General features: G+C 37.9%; 1 non-coding gene across 1 annotated transcript; it reads right to left on the bottom strand.

The window, feature by feature from the left end:
- Positions 1 to 1069: 1069 nt before the first annotated feature.
- Positions 1070 to 1176, bottom strand: LOC131230034 (small nucleolar RNA R71). The gene has a single exon (XR_009163762.1). It is a non-coding gene; the product is annotated as a small nucleolar RNA R71 (small nucleolar RNA).
- Positions 1177 to 7208: the final 6032 nt, after the last annotated feature.

Here is a 7208-nt window from a genome sequence, read left to right as displayed (position 1 = left end):
ACAAGTTTTAGAACTAGGTTAATATTAGGGTTTTTCTAGATTCAGGTTTTTCTATTTGATTTCTAGAAACTAATCTAACTTTCCTATTTTGTAGGACCCTGATATAAGCTTTCTAAATTAGTAATCTCTTTCTAAGTTTTCTTCCTTTCTTCCTTTCTATTTCTATATTAGGATTTGTTTTATATTTTTAGAAGCTTTCTAATTCTAAGATTTCTTTTTTCTTTAGAATATAACTTAATTTTCTATTTTCAGGTTTAAAAGCTTTCCTTTTTCTGACTTTAGAAACTAACCCATCATTTCTATTTTTATTTTTTAGAAAATAGTTTACTTTCTAATTCTAGAATTTCTATTTCTAGAAACTAACTTTTTTTAGTTTGTTTTGTAGGTTTTTAACTTAAGGACTTCAATTTGGTAACTTTCTTCCAACTCTTCTCTTTTCTATTCCTAGATTTCTATTCTTTCTTTTAGGTTTATGTTAGAATTTGTGATTGAGGGCTGTGAGTGTTTCAAGCCCAAGTGGGTCCATGATAACACTCGACGTCTCTTGACTGAAGAAGGATTAGTTGAGGGGTTAATTGTCCATCACAGGACTAGACACCACTTGAGATCCCTGAGTTAATTGAGGTTATGGTCACATATCAACCTGAAGCACTACCTCCACCTAGGGTTAAGGAAGCCCATGATGAGAATGAGGTGCATCAAGCAGCCCCACCTCATACTTTACAAGATTATTTACAATCGGCAGGGGTGAGCACGCCCTCATGCATGGGGTTTCCAGAGAATGCAAGACACATGGACATCAAGCCAGTGGTGATCCAACTCCTTCCTAAATTTCATGGACTTGAGTTAGAAAATCCATATTTATATCTAAAAGAGTTTAATGAGATCATAGCTACTTTATACTTCCCTAACGTGTCTGATGACATGGTCAGGTTGAAACTCTTTCCCTTTTCTTTGAAAAAAAAAAGCTAAGGCGTGGTTTCATTCACTACGTCCTCGATCTATTGGCAGATGGAATGACATGACAAGGAAGTTCATTAAGAAAATTTGCTCATACCATAAGACGAACACCCTTAGAAAATCGATCATGAACTTCACCCAAAGGGAAGATGAAACATTCTTCCAATGTTGGGAGCGGTTCAAGGATCTTGTCGGTTCATGCCCACAACATGGTTTTGAAACATAGTGCATCACAAACTTTTTCTATGATGGACTGACATCACCCATGCACCAATTAGTCGAGACGATGTGTAATGGGAAATTTATGAATAAAGGTGTCGATGAGGTACGAGATTATTTTAATAAGCTTACTAAGAACACACAATCATGGGACATCTCTCTAAAACCAAGCACCATGTCTAGGCAAACTCAATCTAAGAAAAGGGGTGGAATGTATCTCCTGAAAGAAGATGATGATATCAGTACTAAAGTGGCTAATCTTACCAGAAAACTCGAGGCCATAGAATTAAAGAAGGATAAGGCTAAGGAAACTGTTTGCGGTATTTGTGCTTGCAACATTCACACAACTGAAAATTGTCCAACAATACCTGCCTTTCAAGAGGTGTTGAATGAGCAATCCAGTGCCGTGAACAATTACCAAGGACATTTCAATAGACCTACTTCCAATACATCTAATCCTGGTTGGAGAAATCATCCAAACTTCAGTTGGAGGAATGAACAAGCCACTACACCTCAAGGTTTCCTAAATCAAATTCCAATTCAAGAGAAACTTCAAGAGGATTTGGTTCTAAAACACTTTCAAAAGTAAGAGCTTTTCAATCAGGGTATGCTACAAGCCTTTCAAGACCTTACAAAAAGTGACATAAGGACTTAAGGCTGAAAATACGAATGGGAACAAGGGGAGCCTCCCAACTCAACCTCTTCCCAATCCAAAACCGTAATATGAAGTTAGAGACCCAAGCTCTTTAAATCAGATGAAGCAAGCAATATCTATCACTACTCTTAGGAGTGGGAAGATCATTGACAAAACCATTTCGGTTAGGGCAGAAAAGCCTAAGGAACAAGAAGAGGACAAAGATAATGGATCTAGCCTTGCCCCACAAAAATTAGAATCGGAACCTCGAAGGAAACTAGTTACTCTATTTCCCCAACGCTTGGTTGCACCAAAACCTCTCTCTAACTTTAAGGATATTCTAGAGGTGTTGAAACAAGTGAAGGTTAACATTCTTCTACTTGATGCTGTAAAATAAATACCTTCATATGCCAAATTCTTGAAAGACTTATGTACGACCAAAAGATGGTAAAATATTCAAAAGAAAATCTTCTTGACTAAGAAAGTGAGTAACATCCTAAAGCAAAATGTGCCGCAAAAATTCAAGGATCCCGGTAGCCCGACCATACCTTACGTAATCGGAAACCACTGAATTGAGCACGCACTTCTTCACTTAGGAGCAAGCATAAATATGATTCCCTAATCGGTGCACAAACAGTTAGGTTTGGGTGAATTAAAACCTACTTTAACCACATTACAACTTGGTGATCACTCTGTTTGTATACCGAGAGGGATAATTAAGGATGTGTTGGTCCAGGTTGACAGATTCTACTAACCTATAGATTTTATTGTCCTGGATACCAAATCCATCAGCAACATGAGTACTCAGATTCCCGTCATTCTTGATGGCCCATTCCTTGCCACTTCAAACACAATTATCAATTGTAGGAACAGTGTCATGAGTATGTCTTTTGGGAATATAACATTAGAGTTAAACATCCTTTTCAACACAAGCAGACAGTTAGAGGATGATGATGATTTCCACAACATTAACATGATCAACTCTTTCGTGGAAGATAGGATGCCTTTGACCTTATCATCTGACCCTCTAGAAATGTGTCTGGCCTACTCCCATGATTTTTATGGTGATAGGATTAGGGAGACGTGTGCCATGCTTGATGTCGTGCCGGTACTTAAAGATAACTGGTGGATGCCACAATTTGAAGAGTTACCCCAAACTGATGAAGTGTCTCTCCCGTCTAACCTCAAGGCACCAAAGCTTAACTTAAAACCTTTGCCCTTTGATTTAAAATATATCTATTTAAGTCAAGATGAGACATACCCGATGGTGATTTCTGCCCACCTAGAGAAAGAACGTGAGGGTATGCTCATATCCACTCTCATTGAGCATAAGGAAGCCCTTGGATGGACGATTGCGGAACTCAAGGGAATTGACCCTTCAGTTTATACTCACCGTATTTATCTCGAGGATAATGTGAAGCCCTCTCGGCAATCACAATATAGACTAAATCCAAAAATGAACGAAGTGGTTAAAGCCGAGGTTCTTAAACTATTGGATGTGGGTATCATATACCCTATATCCGATAGTCAATGAGTGAGTCCAACTTAGGTAGTTCCTAAGAAGTCCGGAATCACCGTCATAGCCAATACCAATAATGAACTTGTGCCACTAGAGTTACTACTGGTTGGAGAATGTGCATTGACTACAGGAAGTTGAATACCGTCACGAGGAAGGACCACTTTCATTTTCCCTTCATTAATCAGATCTTAGAAAGGCTAGCTGATCATTCCTATTACTATTTCCTTGACGGGTATTCAGGCCACAATCAGATAGAGGTAGCCTGAAGATCAGGAAAAGACTACATTTACATGTACTTATGATACCTTTTCTTATCGAAGGATGTCATTCGGACTATGTAATGCCCCCGCCACTTTTCAGCGATGCATGATGAGTATTTTTTTTGATATGGTGGGGCAATATCCAGAGGTCTTCATCGATTTCTCTGTCTTCGATCCATCTTTCAATGAGTGCTTAAAGAGTCTTAAATGTGTGCTGAAAAGATGTGAAGAAAAGAATTTGGTACTTAACTAGGAAAAGTGTCATTATATGGTTCTTAAGGGAATTATCCTTGGACATATCATCTTGTCCAAAGGAATCAAGGTAGATAAGGCCAAAATTGATCTTATCTCTAACTTACCTCCACCCAAGATCATACGAGACATGCGATCCTTCTTAGGACATGCCGGTTTTTACAGATGATTCATAAAGGACTTTAGTCTCATCTCTCGTCCTCTATGTAATCTACTTCAAAAGGATGCACCATACTGAAAAGGTTGAGCTAAACGTCCTAAGGGGGGGAGGGTGAATAGGACTATGCCAAATTAAAAATAAATGCGAAATATAAAGATAGATAGCACAGACAAATAATAAAATAGCACAAGTAAATAACAACCTCAAATGTACTAGTCTTGAGAGGTTGATACGAACTTAGTTCCAAGGACAACATAATACCAAAAATCAAAGGCTTATGGTAGGACAACGTTACTAAAACGTTTGTAAGTATCAAAAAACCCAAACCAATAAAGAGGCAAAGGAAATAAACTAAGTTATTACAACATTCACCACAAGTGCATTAAGTAAATTATACCATTCAGCACAAGTGCATAAAATAAATTACAACATTCACACGCATAAGCAAATTCAATCATCCACCACAACTCCAAGAATTATAGTGGTTCATTTGTGTATACACTAACTATTTGCAAGACAGCCACACAACTACTCCACTCCCAATATCCACACCCATGGGATATTGACTTTCACTATGAAAAAGGTTTTCCAATGTTCACCTTAAAACCTTCACAATTGTGTCTTTGGATGGGCTTACACAGTAACAAAAACCCCCACACTCTGAGATTTTCTGGATTACCTCAGACAAAACCAAAATGAGATTTTCTGGCATAACCTCTCAAACCACAAAAGATATACAAAGAATAAATGGTACTTATCTGGAAAATTCACCTTCTGAAGAAGCCTGGTAGAACCAAAACCCGATGTAGACGAAGATGTTTAATGTCCAGTCTCACAAATAAAAGGTTCTAGATCTAAATAATTTTTAGATTAATTTAGCTTGGGCTAGCTTGATTTGATTTTGATCTTAAAGAGGGTAAAATCACAATTCCCTTCTTTAATGAAATTGAGTTGAATGGAGATCACAAAATCAAATGTAAAAAGCTATTTCAGAGAATTTAAAATGAACAAAATATAGCTTAACAAATATAGGAACTTATCTCTCAGAGTGATGGCTTGATTTATCTTGGAATGAATGAAAAACTCTGAGATTCGTCGTCTATTTATAGGTGAAAATACTGTTCTCTCGACTGGTCTAAGGGTCAGTTCGACTGGTTGAAGGACCAACCAAATTTAAAATTTCTGCCACTATAAGATAAGGTCGTTACTCGACTGGTCGAGTAGCTTGCTCAACTGGTCGAGTGGCCTGCTCAACTAGTCGAGTAATGCACTCAACTGGTTGAGTGGGACCAAACATCCTTGTTGGACTTTGAGTCAAGCCTACACGACTGGTCAAGCACTGTTCACTCAACTAGTCAAGCAGTCTCCACGACTGATCAAGGGTCCAACAGAAAATTCTAAAAATTCACAACAAACTTTGGACTGGTTGAAAAACTCTTAGACTGGTCGAGCCAGAGCTTGGACTAGTCGAACATAAACTAGGACTAGTCGAGGAAATGACTTATAAACTTATGAAATGACCCAAATAAAATATGGAATGAATACGACCTAACCTATGGGCAATCTAGGGTCATCCATACCTTGTTTGTGAGTATGAACAATTGCGGTCTACTAATTCATACACTTGAAATACTTAAAGCTTGTCTTCAAATCTTAAACTTGAGCTTGAGTAAAGACTTGAGTTCTTGAATCTTTAAAGTACTGAACTTGAAGATTAAACTTGAACTTGAGCCTTGAACATGTACTTGTACTTGAGCTTGAAATCTTGAACTTCGACAATGCTTCTTCAATTTGAATACAAGAGAAGTTCGACGAAGACTTGGACAATCTTTAAAATGCACGAACTTGATCTATACATCTCATTAATACCTGATACAGATTCTAAATGATTTGGCATAACAAAATTTGACAACACTGAGTGTTAGATTTACAATATAGCATTTACACATATGAGTGGACTAAGCAATGTCAGGAAGCTTTCACTAAGCTTAAAGGCATGTTGACCATTGCACCTATCATACAACCACTCGACTTGAGCCTGCCTTTTGAACTTATGTGCAACGCGTCTGATTATGCTCTTGGGGTGGTTTTAGGCCAGAGAAAAGAAAAGAAACCATACGTTATTTATTACGTAAGTAAGACTCTAAATCCTGCCCAAGTAAACTACTCGACCTTGGAAAAAGAACTCTTAGGCATAGTGTTCGCTTTGGACAAATTTAGGTCCCACTTGATCGGATCCAAGATCATCATTTACACAGATCATGCGGCGCCCAAGTATCTTCTTGCTAAGAATGATGTTAAGCCCTGCCTGATAACATGGATCCTTCTACTCCAAGAATTTCATTTATAAATTAAAGATAAAAAGGGAGTAGAGAATGTAGTGGTTGACCATCTTTCCCGCCTTAATCCCTCTGACTCCCTTGAGATGATTCCTTGAAGAATAATTGTTCAGAGTCTCCCATTCACCTTGGTTCGCTAATATTGCTAATTATCTTGCCACGGGTTTAATACCAACACATTGGACTGCACAAGATAAGAAGAAATTTTTCACTAAGGTGCGCAACTTCTTCTGGGACGATCCATATTTATTTAAATATTACCCAGACAAAATCTTAATGAGATATGTGCCAGACGATGAGCATCAGAGTTTTCATCTCCTTCTAGCACTCTCAGGCATGTGGTGGTCACTTTTCTGCTAAAAAGACCGCGATTAAGATTCTACAATGTGGCTTTTACTGGCCCACTATTTTCAGAGACATTTATGAGTTTTACAAGGCTTGCGAGCGTTGTCAGAAGTTGGAAGCATTCTCCTGTCGAAATATGATGCCCTTAAACCCCATTCTTATTATAGAGGCATTTGATTGTGGGGGCATCGATTTCATGGGACCATTCCCCCAATCCTTTGAAAATCTATACATTTTGCTCACCGTAAACTATGTCACTAAATGAGTTGAAGCGATTCCATGCCTAAACAATGACCATCAAACGGTCATTAAATTCTTAAAAGAGAACATCATTTTCCGGTTCGAAACACCTCAAGCCATCATTAGTGATGAGGGCTCACATTTTTGTAATAGACCATTCGAGAGTTTAATGAAGAAATACGGTATCTCACATAAAGTGAACACCCCATACCACCCACAACAAGGGGGCAAGCTGAGATTTCCAATAGGAAAATCAAACATATTTTAAAAAAGACGATTA

Source organism: Magnolia sinica, chromosome 16 (assembly GCF_029962835.1).
Source record: "Magnolia sinica isolate HGM2019 chromosome 16, MsV1, whole genome shotgun sequence".
NCBI lineage: Eukaryota > Viridiplantae > Streptophyta > Magnoliopsida > Magnoliales > Magnoliaceae > Magnolia > Magnolia sinica.
This window is presented reverse-complemented; position numbering and strand designations above follow the sequence as displayed.